The sequence below is a fragment of the Bos mutus genome, chromosome 12 (assembly GCF_027580195.1).
Source record: "Bos mutus isolate GX-2022 chromosome 12, NWIPB_WYAK_1.1, whole genome shotgun sequence".
NCBI lineage: Eukaryota > Metazoa > Chordata > Mammalia > Artiodactyla > Bovidae > Bos > Bos mutus.
Window position 1 is genome coordinate 75830721 of NC_091628.1, and position 17777 is coordinate 75848497.

Sequence of the window (17777 nt, forward strand, 5' to 3'; positions counted from 1 at the left end):
GTAATAGGTACAGAATAGCATAGATTCCTTTATTTCAGAAATCTGAGCTCTTTACCCCAGAAAAATAGGTAAACATTCTTCTGCTTTTCAGCACTTACAGTGATACTATGGATATTATTGTACACTTTTTAAAATCAAATACACTATATACTTCTTGAGCATGTAGTTCACACTACCGAGAGCAAGTTTTTCCAGTTTGACTTAATTGTCACTCTAATTATAATTAAATAATTGTCTCCCCCCAAGTGTTTGTTTAGGCAACAGATTTCTGCATCTTTGAAAACTTAATAAAGGGCTTTATTTTAAAGCTGTTCACTCCAAATAGACAATTCTGCATTGTCAAATAGTTGTTTAAAACCAAATAAATGGCTTGGCTAGTATGTAAAGAGAGAGAAAAAAGAAAAATGGCCTGTGGTGGATATTGTCAGTGTATCCACCAAGTTGAAAGTGATGAGGGAGTCGTTAGCTGTTATTCAGGAAATTTTCAGGAGAGTGTAGAGCTGCTGAAGTACAGAAGATTGTCCATGTCGACCCTTGGGACTGAGTGGCCTTTCAGACCTCAGACCACCTAGGATCCAAATTTGGCAATGTATTCTGTATGTTAGAACATGCTATATTATTCTATTATTGCTTATCACGCCCTTTTTCTTTTCCCTGCATTTCCAAACTTCCTGGAAGACTTCCTGAAATCAAGTCTGTCCTCATTTTTTTTTGCTTGATGACCAAACACGCAATCTTTAAATAACTACTTTCGATCTGGAGTTTAAATTATGCTTTTGCCGTAACTTATCCTAAGTCATCAAGAATAACCTTATAACAAGATTCTGTGGCTTTTTTTTCGTGTCATGATTCACACAGTCCCTGAAGCAATCTGTGAATATTGTAGGTTCTCAAGCTATGTCTTTGACCAGTCATCCATCCTCCTGGTTTTCCCACACTGCATTTCCCATCAATGTCTCTTTGGGAATGCCTGGTTCAATCTGTCTTTTTCAATATATGCAGAAGAAATACATAAGAAGAAATGGAGTGCAGTTGGAAATGGAGGTTCTACATGCTTAACTCTAAGCCAGTTGTTTAATGTCCTAACACTACTTGGTATGCTGTTTTGAAATCCAGCTCATTCTCTGCATCTTTATTTGCCATAGGAACTATTAAGAGAGGTGGAAGGTAGTCTAAAACCACAGAGCCCCCAGTCCCTTCCGCCCACAGAGACGGCCTGTGGGCTCGCTGCATGCCTTTCCTCGTCTCTTGAGTTCGAGTTCACAGCCAACAGATGAAGGGCCCTGGCTGGAGCCCGCATTTCTGGTCGGTACCTTGTGTTGATGCATACCCGCAGCACCTCTGCCTCTGGTACGCTGGAGCACTTTAAATGTCAACCAGCAGTGAGGCACAGGGACACTGCCGGAGAGGGTGTGCTTTCTCTGAGTCATGCTGCTTTCTGATGAAATGGCACTGATTTCAATCTGCATGGCAAACTTGCCCAAGCTAGAATTTGACCAGAACCCTGGGGTTAATAGCTTTGCTCTTTGAGAGAGCTCCAAGCTGTTTGCATTCCAGGCCACTGTTGCATTTACATAGTCCCTATCACTGAGGCCCCAAGGTGCTTTGCCAACCAGAGAAGCAGATATTTACTCAGCAAAGTTAGTATATCTCCTCAATGCTTTCTAGCCTTTGGGCACATTTTCAGGTAATAAGAAAAAAAGGAGATATATATATATATTCCTTTTAGATTCTAAGATAGAAAGAACAAGGGATATAACCCAAAGACTGATATGCTTAAAAATTACAGTGGTAGATCCATTTAAAATCTCATGACTATCCTTCCTTTATTATTTCACTATTTTAATTCATTTGATAATGCTTCACAGAAAACAAAAACAAACACTAAAATCAGGGGAAATCAGCCAGTGGGGAGTAGCAAATGTGTGCAAGGGTGTGCAACCCACCTCAGGACCACTTGCACAGGGTTAATTAGACGAGGCCAAGAGATCTGAGTGCCTAACTTCTAAGTGGAAGTCTTGATCAATAACCATTATGGAGTGTGTCAATGACCATGAGTCAGTTAGGTTGCTTTCTGTTACAAGTGAGAGAGAACCCAACCCAGCTTTGCTTAAGCAAACTACAATGCTTTATTGGCTTGTCCAGCTAGCAGTTCAGGAGTAGGTCTTCCGTGGAGCTCACTGCAGGGCTCAGTCATCACCAGAATATGGCTGAGCTCACTTCACATTTGTTTGTTAAGCTTCATCTCTGTTGTCACTGTGGTACTGTTGTTCAGTTGCTAAGTCATATCTGACACTTTGCAGCCCCACGGACTGCAGCTGGCTAGGTTCCTCTGTCCTCCACTGTCTTCCGGTTTGCTCAGATTCATGCCCATTGAGTTTGGTAGGCTTTCTAACCATCTAATAGTGATGTTAATCTTTTAAAATAATAATCTGTTGGTTGCGCTGCTTCCTTTTCAACTGTGCCACTTGGTGCCAACTTGCTGTTCCGCGTCAGCCTGGACCATCATGCCCAGCTGGAGCAGCACAAAGAGAAGTCCCAGCAGACTCGGTTTCCAGGCCTCTTAAAGGCACCAGCAGAATGAGAGTCTGCTTTTTTCTAGTCCCCGGTTCCTTCCAGATAGTGGTTTGAATATGCAGCCCCAGAGAGATGGTGTACAAATGCCAGGAAATGACTGGCCACTACCCACAATCACTTGGTTAGATTCAGAGGAAGAAACCAAAGCTCAGCACCATCCAAACATACAGGCTCCTGGTCTTGCCTGAGTCCACAGCAGCACCTTCTCCCAGAATTCCTTGCTGCTCGTACCTGAAGGTGGCCTCATCTAATTTATCTGATGACTGTTTATCTCAATCACTCTTCATCTTATACGGTATCATTCAGAGGTAAAGGACCCCCGTTTAGCCTGAGTTGGTGACTCTGTTCTAGCAGAGCAAGATTTAAGGGGATTCTCAGCTCACCTTGCTTTTGTGGTCCAAGATACTCTGTTCATATGATCTATCCCTGATAAGGGCTTCCCTGGTGGCTCAGATGGAAAAGCGTCTGCCTACAGTGTGGGAAACCTGGGTTCGATCCCTGGGTTGGGAGGAGCCCCTGGAGAAGGAAATGGCAACCCACTCCAGTACTCTTGCCTGGAAAATTCCATGGATGGATGAGCCTGGTAGGCTATAGTCCTTGAGGTTGAAAAGAGTCAGACATGACTGAGGGACTTCACTTTCATCCCTGATAAAGTACAGTCTTTGACGATAACAACTGCCCCCTTGATTAATCAGTAGTGGCCACTCAGATTATGTGCTTGTTGACTGACTGAATGATGGTATAAGGATTAAAATGAAAATAAACAGTATCAGAACAGTGACTTGCATCTCCACTCATTAAGCAAGTAACTGGTGAGTATTTTGTTTGTGATATTAGACTAAAACCCTCAAAACAGTGGTGGACAAGACAGATATGGACCTTCCTTCAAGTCCCTGCTTCAGTCATATGATATTGCTGATATTCCTAAGTTGTTGATCAACACAAATATACTTTTCATTTCTTCCAAATAATTGTAAGGGCTGCTAATATTTAAACTGTTGTTGTTTAGTCTCGAAATAGTTTCTGACTCTTGTGAATTTTTAAGTAGATGAGTGCAAAGTGGAGTGACTCAGAAAGAGCAAGTCACCTTGAGTGAATCATAAATAGTATTTCATGGTCCCTCACTGGCTTCTTAACCTCAAATAATTTAATTAAATTGAGTTCAGTTTCACAAGGAATCAGGAACCAAGATAAGAATCATAGCAGGGAGTGGTATCAAGACTATAAAGTCAGTGTATAAAAATGCATTTGCAGGTATATTGCCCAACTCAAGAATTTGACATAGGACTTAGTGAAAGCGGTGGAGCACTCTCCTGTCAGTTTGAAGAAAATAAGTTACTTATTTGGTAAATTTAGGGACAGAGTCCCTCGACAATTTACTACCCAGGAATTGAAAATAAACACACTGCCTATTAGTATTTCCAGTGTTTGACTTTTTGTTCAATCTAAATCTGGCCACGCAATGCTAAGATGTAATACAAGAAGACAGAGTTGCTGTTTTGTTTTGTTTTAATTTGTTTTCACAAATGAGTTTCTGCATGGGCCAGAGCATTTATAATGTGAAGGCTGTTTGGTCACAAGGAGAAAATACATTTGAACCGAAGCAAACCAAGTTTTCAAGAGTACACCTTTTAAGATTACTGTTTGATAAAACAATGGATAAATGCAAATTAAAAAAATTATCCTTCAAGACGAAAAAAAGAAGAAAATGTGTTATCAACTTTGGATTTTCTCCTAAATGAAAATATATTCCTCTCTTGTTAATCACATAAACAGAAGATTGATTATCCTTCATGTTTCTTTATCAGTAATTTCAGAACTATTGTCACCAGTCATTCCATGAAATCAAATTTATAAAGCCAGCAATTACTCAGAAATGAGTGTTCTTACATAACTCTCCCATCTTCATGTCCTCTGTTCCTGGATCTGAAAACTGATAAAGTTACTAGTTTAGAAATAGTCAACTGTGACCTTCTGTTTTCGTTTACGATAAGTCACTTCAGTCGTGTCTGAGTCTTGGTGACCCTATGGACTGTAGCCCTCAGGCTCCTCTGAGCCTGGAATTCTCCAGGCAACAATACTGGAGTGGGTTGCCATGCCCTCCTCCAGGGGATCTTCCCGACCCAGGGGTCAAACCGTGTCTCTGGCACTGGCAGGCAAGTTTTTCGCCACTGGCACCACCTAGGAAGCCTGCTTTAGGAAGCACAAGGGGGAATGCACTTCTCCACAGGGCCTTCTTCACATTCTCCTAACAACCAAATAATTCCCAATTTTCCGGTATGTAAATTCAGTATGATCAGAAGAAGTAAACAAATAAACAAAGGGACAAGATCTGTGCTGTCAAAACCCATTGTTTCACAATGTCTTTGTTTGCAATCTTTCATAATTCATCCTCAGATATGGCCTTCCTAGTAATTAGTTACCTCTAATGTCTTCATTTTCATTTAAATGTTCAATGATCAGGATAATTAGAATTAATTTGGCATTGTCATCTTATGGAAATGGAGCTTCTGCCACTTATCAGGAGCGTCCTGCAGGCAGTGTTACCAGAGAAATATGGGGCTCCTCCATTTCACACCCTGGGTTACAGCCTTCGGTTAGAGTGGTAACAGTAGGACCTGGCCTGACTCCAATTTAAATTTATGCCATTTTTGATAGAGGACTGTGGGCAGTCAAGCTGGGAGCCTTGCCTATTGTGAATGGCATTGTGTGTTTAACTTAATTCTCTCCAAACAATGCAAGAACTTCTGTCTCCATTCATCTGGGTATTTTAGAGGCTGAGATTAACCCTAAGTTTAGAACAAAAGAAAATCTTTCTTTGTACTAAGATGGAAAAAAAGCAACCCTAATTTGTTTTCAAGATTTTGGATAGCATACAGGAGAGCAATGTTTAAGAAGCTTAGTACCAGAAAAGCTATGAAGAAGACAGTATTCCAACAAATTTTCAAACTGGAAGAGACTTTTTGAATTATCTGGCTTAGATTTTTCAGTCACACAATAAAGTAAATTTTCAATAGCTTTCCCATTTCCTGTCATATACCTTTTGTTGTTTAGTCACTAAGTCATGTCTGACTGTGACCCCATGAACATCAGCGCACCAGGCTTCCCTGTCCTTCACTATCTCACGGAATTTTCTCAGACTCATGCCATTGAGTCGATGATGCCGTCTAACCATCTCATCCTCTGCTGCCTCTTTCTTCTCCTGCCTTCAGTCTTTCCCAGCATCAGTCTTTTCCAATGAGTTGACTCTCTGCATCAGGTGGCCAAAGTATAGGAGCTTCAGCATCATTCCTTCCAGTGAATATTCAGGGTTGATTTCCTTTAGGTTTGACTAGTTTGATCTCCTTCAGTCTAAGGGACTCTTAAGAGTCTCCTCAAGCACCACAGTTCAAAAGCATCAATTATTTGGTGCTCAGCCTTACAATTATATATGAAAACATATGCTTGCTCTTGATAACTCCAATTGCTATGAGTTTGAATACATTAAAAAGGAAGGCCAAGATTAAGTAGGTTAAAAAATTATTTTGTTTATGATTTTGTGGGTCAGAAAGTTGGGAAGAGTTTGAGCAGAGCTGGGTATAGTCAGATGTTGTCTGGAGTTGTAATCACATGAGTTCTGGATATCCAAGGCAGCTTGTTCTCACAGCTGGAAAAGGGATAAAAATCTCATACGTTCATGAGGGGTAGAGTAAAGAATTTTCAGACATGTTTTAATACTGTTGTAGAGTGTGAAAAAGCTGAGAGACTCTGTATTCAATAGAAATAATAGTTTATAATTCCCAGAGGATGTGGCCGGTAGGGACGGTTCAGGAATGGAGTACAGTGAGACACTGGGACCTGCCTAGAGAACCGTAGTGAGAAAGCCTTTGGCAGCGAGTTGAGCCAGCCCACAAGGTTTGCAAGAGCCAATTATCCATGCTCTCTCAGTCCCAGCTCTGATTCAGTGGTGTTGCGTCCTTAGCCTGAAAATGGCCAAGGAGGGGCATCTACACCACAGAAACTGCCAGACACTACAGCTAACGGCTTTTCCTCCAGGAATGACCCAGTGGTGTCACCTGCATCAGCAGGTGAATTATTTACCAGTGAGCCACCTGGGAAGCCTCAATATATATGTCGGGGGAGTTTGTAATCTCCTCGGTTCTGTCTCGTCGCAACAAAAGTTTGAAGCAACGGACCAGTGTTACAGGCCTCGGACGGACTGGTGTTACAACTCCATGTTACAGCTCAGTTTTATTCAGAAAGTAAAGGAAAATACATCCTTGAGGTGTGAGGGCTTGGCAACCCAAAAGACATGAAGGGAACAGAGGCTCCCAGCCCAATTTTGGCTGCTCTTTTTATGTGGTTTTTCTCCTCCCCCTGGGCCTGCCCTATGTAAACTGGGCTAGCCAGGAGTGCTGTTTATCTTACCTTGAGGTTCTCACTCTGGTCCTGGGAACTTCCTTTGTTCTATTTTCGTGGGCTTTTCCCTTCCTTGTCTTTTAGCAATTGCCATTTTGGACTCCATTTTCCTATTCTAACTACCATAAAATTATGTTAAATGTTCCATGCACTATAGCATATAAAGTGATCAACGAATGCTAACATCTGATGAAAAATGAATGCATAATATATATATATATATTTTTTTTTTTTCTTACCTACCTAACCAACTTTAACTGGTCAGTGAAATTTGTAAATACTTCCTTTTGAACATTAGCTTTTGCTCTTCTTCATCCTAAACTTATTTAATTTAGCTATATTAATTTTTATATACCATTATATATGTATACATTTTGTATATATGTTTTATACAAATTAATAACAAAATTTATTGAAAGGCTTCTTCATTTCCAAACAGAATCCATTTAATACTGTAAAAGCTACAAATATTTATCCCTCTCTTTTTAAATAAAGAGTCAAGAATAAATTGGAGGGACTTCCCTGGCAGTCCAGTGGTTAGGACTTCCCCTTCCAATGCAGGGGGTGCAGGTTCAATCCCTGGTCAGGGAGCTAAGATCCTACATGCCTTGTGGCTGAAAAATGAAAACATGAAACAGAAGCAGTATTGTAACAATTTCAATAAAGACTTTAAAAATGGTCCCCTTAAAATTTTTTTTAAATGGAATAAATTAGAAAAGTTCATTCTCTGATCAGTGTATATAGACAAACAGCTCCTGTAAGTGGTGGGAGGAGAGGAACACAGATACGAAAGGTGGGCGACCCAAGCCCCTTCAGGTGTCAATGAGACAGTCCACAGAAGGGTGGAGCAGGTCTGATAAAAATAGAAACATTTAAATCCACGTTTAGTCATTTCCTCTCCCTGATTTGGGTTTACTTAGTTGTTTGCAGGCATAGCCAACAGGCCACGTAGAAGAGATAGCACATGTGTGGCTAAGGCTGATTGTATACAATCAGAGTGATTATGTGGAAATCCATCAGAGTTTTCTTCTCTGAATCCACTTGTTCTGACACAATGAGTGACATTCGAGCTAATTTTACTCACTGCCTTCTCCTTTCACGAGGATCTTTATCTCTTTCAGTGTTATCCCCTATCCTTCATATTTTCCTGCATGTCCTGAAAAAAGGGGGAATAATGCCACATTTTACTTTTATTCTTATTTACTAGTCTATTCAGAAGCAACACAATATAATAGGATTTAAACATATATATATATATACATACATATATATATGCATATATATCAGATTCACCCAGAGAAATCTCCTTTCTGTTCAACACAAAGTCAGCTGATTGGACAGCTTAATTACTTTCTGCAAAATTCCTTCCTTTTACATATATGCATATATATGTATATATATATACTAGAAAAGCATTGGTTGGGCACTACTGATTATTTTAGATAGCTGTCTGGTTGGCAAAATGTGGTGAAATAAAGAAGGCAGTGGTAGAATTCACATGTGAAACTGTCAGTCAACTGTAGTCATGCTAAAGTTTATTTTGCAGCCTGGGGAACATTTTAAACTTTCACTTCAAATGCTGTGACCTACTATATGTAGTAGGAAGAATTCTAAGAGGACACCAGTGACCCAGATCTTGTTAATTAGTGCCTTCCTCTTACGTGTGGGTAGGACTTGTGATTTGCTTCTAGCAAATAGAATATGACAGAGGTGATGGGATATGTTAAGTTATATGCAAAGGTAAAGGAATTCTGCAGAAAGTAATTAAGCTGTCCAATCAGCTTACTTTGTGTTGAACAGAAAGGAGAGTTTTCTGGGTGAATCTGATTTAATCAGGTGAGACTTTGAAGGAGACCAGAGACGATTAAGGTGTGGGAGACAGGAAGCCGCTGAGGCTCACCGTTCTGCTGACCTTGGAGAAGCAGGACACTGTGCATTCTGAAGCTGAAAGGAATGGACTGTGCCAAGAACCAGGGACAACAGTCATCTTTACAGTCCTGATTAGTATCTTGATTTTGGCCTGAGAGGTGACAGTTGAGCAGAGGACCCAGCCAAGGTGTCCGTGGACTTGTGACTTACGGAAACTTAGATAATAAACGTGTACTGTTTAAAGTGGCTAAGAGTATGACAGTGTTTAAACACAGAGAATGAATGCCCCACTTAAAAGATTTATTGTTTCTAGAGATGAATTAATTCATTTATTCACTCACACATTCCTATACAAATTAACTTTTCAAACTCTGTGTGTGTGTGTGTATGTGTGCACTCAGTCATGTCTGACTTTGTGACCCCATGGACTGTATGTAGTCCACCAGGCTCATAGGATTTTCCAGGCAAGAATACTGGAGTGGGTTGCCATTTCCTCCTCCAGAGGATCTTCCCCACCTGGGAACTGAGCTCATGCCTCTTGTGACTCCTGCCTTGGCAGACGGGTTCTTTACCATTAGTGCCACCAAATAAAACAGTCCCTCTTAGGGAACTCTGTGTGTGCACACGTATGTGGACACAAAATCTTCCCAAGTAAGATTTTTAGTGTAATATTAAGAGAGAGAGAGAGAAAGAGAGAAGGGGCAAGATGGGGAAAGAGGAGAGAAAGAAAATTATAGTGTGAAGAAATCCTCGTGGTTCAAGGTCAAAATGAATGAGTATAGGTGTCTGCATTGGGTGTACACATTTTTATTAGAAGGAGTTTTATTCAATGTTCTATTTAGTAATTGCCAGCATCACGCAAGATATATTTCTAGGGATGAGTATATGAGAATGGTTGGAAAGGATGAAGATGCATAAAGGAGAAACTGGGATTATGGTTGGTTGTTTCAGCTGAAATTGCAATCACCTTGTCTTCTGTACCATGTCCTTTCTTCAGAACCTCCTTGATGCTATGACCCCATCAAGAGGTAGAGCTTATCTTGTCACAAAAGTTGTAAGTGAAAATAATATAGGGAGGGAGCATGAAACATCTAGCTTACAGCGTATGCTCAGTTGTGTCTGACTCTGTGGCCCTGTGGACTATAGCCCACCAGGCCAGGCAAGAATGCTGGGGTGGGTTGCCATTCCCTTCTGCAGGGAACCTTGCCCACCCGGGGATCAAGCCTGTGTTTCTTGCATCTACAGCATTGGCAGGTGGATTCTTTACCAACAGTGCCACCTGGGAAGCCCATTTTATTGTTGTTTTTCAGTCAGCCACTCAGTCACATCTCTTTGCAACCCCACGGGCTGCAGCATGTCAGGCTTCCCTGTCCTTCACTATGTCCTGGAGTTTGTCAAACTCATGTCCACTGACTCCCTGATGCCACCCAACCGTCTCATCCTCTGTCACCCTTCCTGCCCTCCTGCTCCAACTTGCCCAGCAGCAGGGTCTTTTCCAGTGAGTTGGCTCTTCAAAATATTGGAGCTTCAGCTGCAGCATCAGTCCTTCCAATGAATATTCAGGGTTGATTTCCTTCAGGATTGACTGGCTTGATCTCCTTGATGTCCAAGGGACTCTCAAGAGTCTTCACCACATCACCGTTCAAAAGCATCAGTTCTTCAGCGCTCAGCCTTCTTTACGGCCCACTCTCACATCCGTACATGACTACTGAAAAACCATAGCTTTTACTACATGGACCTTTCCCATAATTTACAAGAAAGCTTTTCAGTGTAATATTCAGAAATCCAAATTTTCAAGAATGTATTATGGAATTCTGATAAATGTTATAAATATTAATTATTTTGTCAGTATTCAAATAGATGTGATAATGCTATACCAAAATCAGTTAAGTTGCCCATGTCTGCCTAGCAGTCTCACAGCGTGTTATCTGTCAAACAGGGCCAGGTGGGAGATGGAATAAGAACACACAACTCTTGCCCTGAAAGGAGAGTCTGCAGTTTAGCACTGGACTTGGGAGAGCATTGTGGGCTCAGACTGTCCTCTGTCTCACCATACCTGACCCCACCCATTCCCAGGCTTGATGTCCTACCTGTGAATCTTTTCTTTTCACAACCATTTTAGACACCAGGGACTGTCTGAAATTCATTTTAAGAAAAACAGTATTGGAGATACCAACTCTCTCCCTGGACCTATCAATTTGATATTATCTTTAGCTATTTGCTGAACTTCTTTGAGATGTCAAGTACTATAAAAATTACAAGATGCTACTTGTGAAAAAGCATTTTATAAATTGTTAAGAGCTACTGGGATATTTGTTATTCTCATGTAAATGTTGTTTTCTTACGGCGTGTGAATTTAAATGTTACAAACAGAATTGTTAACTATTTTTTGTTTAATTACTATATAACATGGAAAATTGTGCTTCAAAAAAACAAACAAAAAAAACAAAGTAATTTAGTTTTTCCACCTTTCACAAAAGCCATGCAATATATTTTGAATGGTCTTTATGCCACAATTTGGAGATATTAGTCTTAAGGCACACATTCAGTGATACATCTTCAGTTCAGTCTCTCAGTGTCCGACTCTTTGTGACCCCATGGATTGCATCACACCAGCCGTCCCTGTGCATCACCAACTCCCGGAGTTCACTCAAACTCATGTCCATTGAGTCGGTGATGTCATCCAAACATCTCATCCTCTGTTCTCCCCTTCTCCTCCTGCCTTCAATCTTTCCTAGCATCAGGGTCTTTTCCAATGAGTCAGTTATTCGCATCAGGTGGCCAAAGTATTGGAGCTTCAGCATCAGTCCTCCCAATGAACTTTCAGGACTGATTTCCTTTAGGATTAAATTTTGCTTTTCTCTTCAGTGTGGTGGGAGAGTGGATTCTTAAGCTAAAAATGAACAGTGAGAACTTTTCAGCAAACATTACAGGAAGTCTAAACTCTTCTAGAATTCACAGGGACAAAATGACCATTGGGTAGAGGTTTTGGTGAGCGCTCATTTTTACCAATAATGAATACAAGCCCATCTAATATTGTTTCTCAAAAAAAGCAATTTTGTCACATTTTGATGAAGATAGAGCTGTCCTCTCTTTGTTTTCGTCTTAATAATGTTTGCAGTCCAAATTGTGCTGAGTTGGAGAATAGCACCCCACACACTGATGTACCCATAGGCTGTTACCGCGGATCGCTCTTCTACTGTGACTGGGTGTCCTGTCCTGCTTACCTTCCGCTTCTGTCCCACTGAGGTTAGCCAAAGTTCATGCGCCTTGTCAGTTAAGTTTCTAAACCAGATGAATTATATTTTCTATAATTGAGCTAACCACAGTTAATTGCCTAATACCCTATGCCCACACTAACTGAAAAAAGAATTAATTGCTTGGAAAAGAATGCATTCTGTATTTCGGTCACATCCACACAATCACACCAGAACAAAGTGACAAATAAAAGCACTTCCGTGGTGACCAGAGCCAGAGCTGCAGCCAGTGGTGGCAGCAGAGCCAGGGCTTAAATTACTAAAACCTTTTTACCTCTTTTGGGTGTTTGCTAAGGTTATAAATTGAACTTCTTGTTAAAGCTAGCCAAATTATGTATTATTATTTTTTCCTTTCATCACACAAGAAAATAATTGTAGGTGACCTTTGGCAAAGGTTTAAGTACAATTTAAGAAAATATTATTTGCAAAAGAAGGCTAGATTTTTTTAAATTGCCAGTTTTTACTATTAATGATTCAGTCTTGCATTTAAAAATTTTTATTTCCTAGTTAAGGTATAACACCAGGCCTAAGATTTTCCTAAAGTCTCTCTGGAAATCTGAAATACATATACAAATAGTTTTGCCAACACAGGTTCGTCTAGTCAAGGCTATGGTTTTTCCAGTGGTCATGTATGGATGTGAGAGTTGGACTGTGAAGAAAGCTGAGCACGGAAGAATTGATGCTTTTGAACTGTGGTGTTGGAGAAGACTCTTGAGAGTCCCTTGGACTGCAAGGAGATCCAACCAGTCCATTCTGAAGGAGATCAGCTCTGGGATTTCTTTGGAGGGAATGATGCTAAAGCTGAAACTCCAGTACTTTGGCTACCTCATGTGAAGAGTTGACTCATTGGAAAAGACTCTGATGCTGGGAGGGATTGGGGGCAGGAGGAGAAGGGGACGACAGAGGATGAGATGGCTGGATGGCATCACTGACTCGATGGATGTGAGTCTCAGTGAACTCTGGGAGTTGGTGATGGACAGGGAGGCCTGGCGTGCTGCAACTCATGGAGTCACAAAGAGTCGGACACGACTGATCGACTGATCTGATCTGATCTGATCTGATGCCAATTTTATTAGGCTTTTCCCTTTAAAGAAAGCTGAGCAATGAAGAATTGATGCCTTTGAGCTGTGTTGTTGGAGAACTCTTGAGAGTCCCTTTGATTGCAAGGAGATCAAACCGGTCCATCCTAAAGTAAATCAGACCTGAACATTCATTGGAAGGACTGATGCTGAAGCTGAAGCTCCAAATACTTTGGCCATCTGGTGAGAATAACTGACTCATTGGAAAAGACCCTGATTCTGGGAAAGATTGAGGGCAGGAGGAGAAGGGGACAAAAGAGGATGAGATGGTTGGATGACATCACCGACTCAATGGACATGAGTTTGAGCGAGCTCCAGGAGTTGGTGATGGACAGGGAGGCCTGGCATGCTGCAGTCCATGGGGTGGCAAAGAGTCAGACACAACTGAGCAACTGAACTAACTGATACTGAACTTTCCCCTTATACATGAAGGAGTACCAGTACTTTATTTTACCAAGGCTGTATATTGTCACCCTGCTTATTTAACTTATATGCACAGTACATCATGAAAAATGTTGGGCTGGAAGAAGCACAAGCTGGAATCAAGATTGCCGGGAGAAATATCAATAACTTCAGGATGACACCACCCTTATGGCAGAAAGTGAAGAGGAACTAAAAAGCCTCTTGATGAAAGTGAAAGAGGAGAGTGAAAAACTTGGCTTAAAGCTCAACATTTAGAAAACAAAGATGATGGCATCTGGTCCCATCACTTCATGGGAAATAGATGGGGAAACAGTGGAAACAGTGTCAGGCTTTATTTTTCTGGGCTCCAAAATCACTGCAGATGGTGACTGCAGCCAAGAAATTAAAAGATGCTTACTCCTTGGAAGGAAAGTTATGACCAACCTAGATAGCATATTGAAAAGCAGAGACATTACTTTGCCAACTAAGGTCCGTCTAGTCAAGGCTATGGTTTTTCCAGTGGCCATGTATGGATGTGAGAGTTGGACTGTGAAGAAAGCTAAGCACCGAAGAATTGATGCTTTTGAACTGTGGTGCTGGAGAAGACTCTTGAGAGTCCCTTGGACTGCAAGGAGATCCAACCAGTCCATTCTGAAGGAGATCAGCCCTGGGTGTTCTTTGGAAGGAATGATACTAAAGCTGAAACTCCAGTACTTTGGCTACCTCATGTGAAGAGTTGACTCATTAGAAAAGACTCTGATGCTGGGAGGGATTGGGAGCAGGAGGAGAAGGGGACGACAGAAGATGAGATGGCTGGATGGCATCACTGACTCGATGGATGTAAGTTTGAGTGAACTCCAGGAGTTGGTGATGGACAGGGAGGCCTAGTGTGCTGCGATTCATGGGGTCGCAGAGTTGGACACGACTGGGTGACTGAACTGAACTGATGATAATAATGCCAATGAATTCCAAATTTCACTACCTAATTATAAGTGGTACATTTAAGAAAAAGACCAAAAGCTTTGACTATCATCTCTCCCTAATACACTCTACCAAATTTGCTACAGTTAATACAAAGTTAAACAAGAAAACAAAAGCTTAGGTAATCCATTTAAATGTGATTGATAATCAGATCAATCTCAAATAATCTTGTGTTGGCAATATAAAATAAATATGGACTTCCTAACTCCTTGAAGCCATTTCCACTGTTAAATCACTTAGTCAAATATGTTTTAGTCTACAATGTTAAGAATTCAAAATGCAGTGCTTTAGTAAAGGCCAGGGAAACCCAAATATATTTGCTATACAACAGAACTTCCAACATATTTGATAAACCCGTAGAGCACAATAAGCATGTTCATGAATAGAATTCTATTCATAATTCTAATGTGAAAAAGTCTGCCTATAAGACGGAACAATACTAGGGAAAAAAAACCATGAAAAAGAAAATCTTGTTTGTCACGTCCAAGGTCTCTCCTTCCCCCACTGCTTTTCTTTTTTGCCTCTGTAGCTTCCTCATCCTGCTTCCCTATCAACCCTAGATCATCTTAAATTGATATTGGCTATTTCAATATTTATTTACATGTATGAAAAGTTAACCAGAAAAAAATTATGGTGTCAGTCAAAAGGAGTCTTAAAATTTACCTATGCGGTCTAATTATCCATATCCCTCACTCTGTTTCTTTAGGATCAATTATTAAGAGTTTTCTGAACTTGGAAATTTGAGTGCTTCTAAAACAATTTTGTTTTCCTCTATGCTAACCATGCCTGTAGATACAGTTTATTTAGGCAAAATGAGCTACAACTGCAAAGTCTCTGAAAGGAATCGAGAGTAGTGCCAAGTAGTGCCAAGTCATTTAAGAAGGCTGACTAGAAAGAGGGACTCGTCTCTGTACCTCTCCACCTTCGTCTTGCGCGTGACGCTCTGTGTTCCCTCGGTCCTCAGCACTCTGTTAGTCCCTCCACCTGGAGCGTGGCTGTCCCAAGTACCATCGTCAGTTCTCTCTTGTCCTTCGAGTCGTTACTCACATGTCACCCTTTTGGTAGAACTCACATTTGTTGTTCAGTGGTTAAGTCGTGTCCAACTCTTTGCGACCCCATGGACTGCAGCACACCAGGCTTCCCTGTCCTTCACTCATCTCCTGGAGTTTGCTCAGACTTGTGTCCATTGAGTCTATAAGGCCACCCAACCATCTCAACCTCTCTCTGCCCCTTCTCCTCCTGAACTCAGTCTTTCCCAGCATCAGGGTCTTTTCTAATAAGTTGGCTTTTCATATCAGGTGGCCAAAGTATTCGAGCTTTAGCTTTAGCCTCAGTCCTTCCAATGAATATTCAGGGTTGATTTCCTTTAGGATGGACTCGTTTGGTCTCCTTGTGGTCTCAGGGACTCTCAGGAGTGTTCCCCAGCACCACAGTTCAAAAGCACTCACTCTTCACCACTCAGCTTTCTTTACGGTTTGATTCTCAAAGATGTACATGACTACTGGAAAAAAACATAACTGGCTATACGAACCTTTGTAGGTGAAGTGGTATCTTTACTTTTTAATACACTGTGTAGGTGGGTCATAGCTTTTCTTCCAAAACTCACATTGCTACCCTATTTTCAATTGCATTTCCACAAACACATATCCTGTACACTTTCCCTGGCAAACGGTATGTTCTATTTTCTTTATACAAGCTGAGCTTATCACCTAGCAAAAGCACATAAAGTTTAATGGATAATTAGTACAAATGAATCAAAATGTTAAAAACTGATAAAGCTTCTTTTATTTTGAAGAGACAGCTGACAGTAATTTTCTAGAAAGCTGAACCCTTTCTGATACTTGAAAGCACATTAAGGAAGTGATCTCCTTTTCTACTTGTGTCTCCTAGGATAAATAAAGGCTCACTGGGAAGATTTCCCAAAGGAAAGATGGTAACTAGTGTTTTGGAGGAGGAGGAAAATGTTAAGTAGAACAAGAAGAAGTGGCAAGCAGGGACAAGAAATATGAGGTGTGATAAAGTGGGAATAAGTGTTTGTGAAATATGTGAGATGAACTGGGATACAGGCTTCAAGAGAGAAGACACGACTGGTGGGGAGAGGCCAGTTGTTGAAGTATTTAAACTCCCCATCACAGCTCTCCTAGTGTGATGCAATGCTAGTGATTGCTGATTGAGGCTACATTTGCTCAAGGTGATTGTATAATTACACCAAATTCACATTCCTGATTCAGTTTAGTCATCACACCCTTGCTGACAACATGGAAAGATAAAGGAGACTGATGTACCACAGAGCTTCTTACAGACTGTGGTCGCTGCTGGCGTAGCTTTTCACTTGACTCAGCCTTTACATGTCAGCTTGAATAGTCAAAACAACACCCATTTTTGGACAAGGATTGATGAAGGCATTTATTTTTATATATATATATATATATATATATACACTTTTTCTTTGGTTCCCTCTCATCTGCATTAAAGGTTTTCATAGCTTCCCAACAGCTTGTCATTGGGAAGGTGTTACCTATTGTGTGTGTTAGTTGCTTAGTTATTTTCGACTCTTTGTAACGCCATGGACTGTAGCCCACCAAGCCCCTCTGTCCAGGGAATTCTCCAGGCAAGAATCGTGGAGTGGGTTGCCATTTCCTTCTCCAGGGGATCTTCCCTACCCAGGGATCAAACCTGGGTCTCCCACATTGCAGGCAGATTCTCTACCATCTGAACCACCAGGAAAGCCCCACCTATTATGTATCTGTTGCTTAATAAGAATCAAGTCCAGAGAAGAAGGGAACACATTTAAGGCTTAATAATCCCTGGAGAAGGCAAAGGCAACCCACTCCCGTGTTCTTGCTTGGGAAATCCCATGGACAGAGGAGCCTGGCAGGCTACGGTCCGTGGGGTTCCAAAGAGTTGGGCACGACTGAGTGACTAAGCACAGCACAGCACAGCATAAACACTGGAAGGGCTTCCTTGGTGGCTCAGATGGTAAAGAATCTGCCCACAATGCAGGAGACTGGGGTTTGATCCCTGGGTCGGAAGATACCCTGGAAAAGGGAATGGCAACCCACTCTAGTATTCTCGCCTGAAGAATCCCATGGGCATGGAATTGCAAAGAGTCAGAAAAGACTTAGCAGCTAAACAGCAGCAACACAATGTGAAAGTACTCATTGATGAACAGTATAATGCAAAATAACTCCAGATCTTCAAATTCAGTGGATTG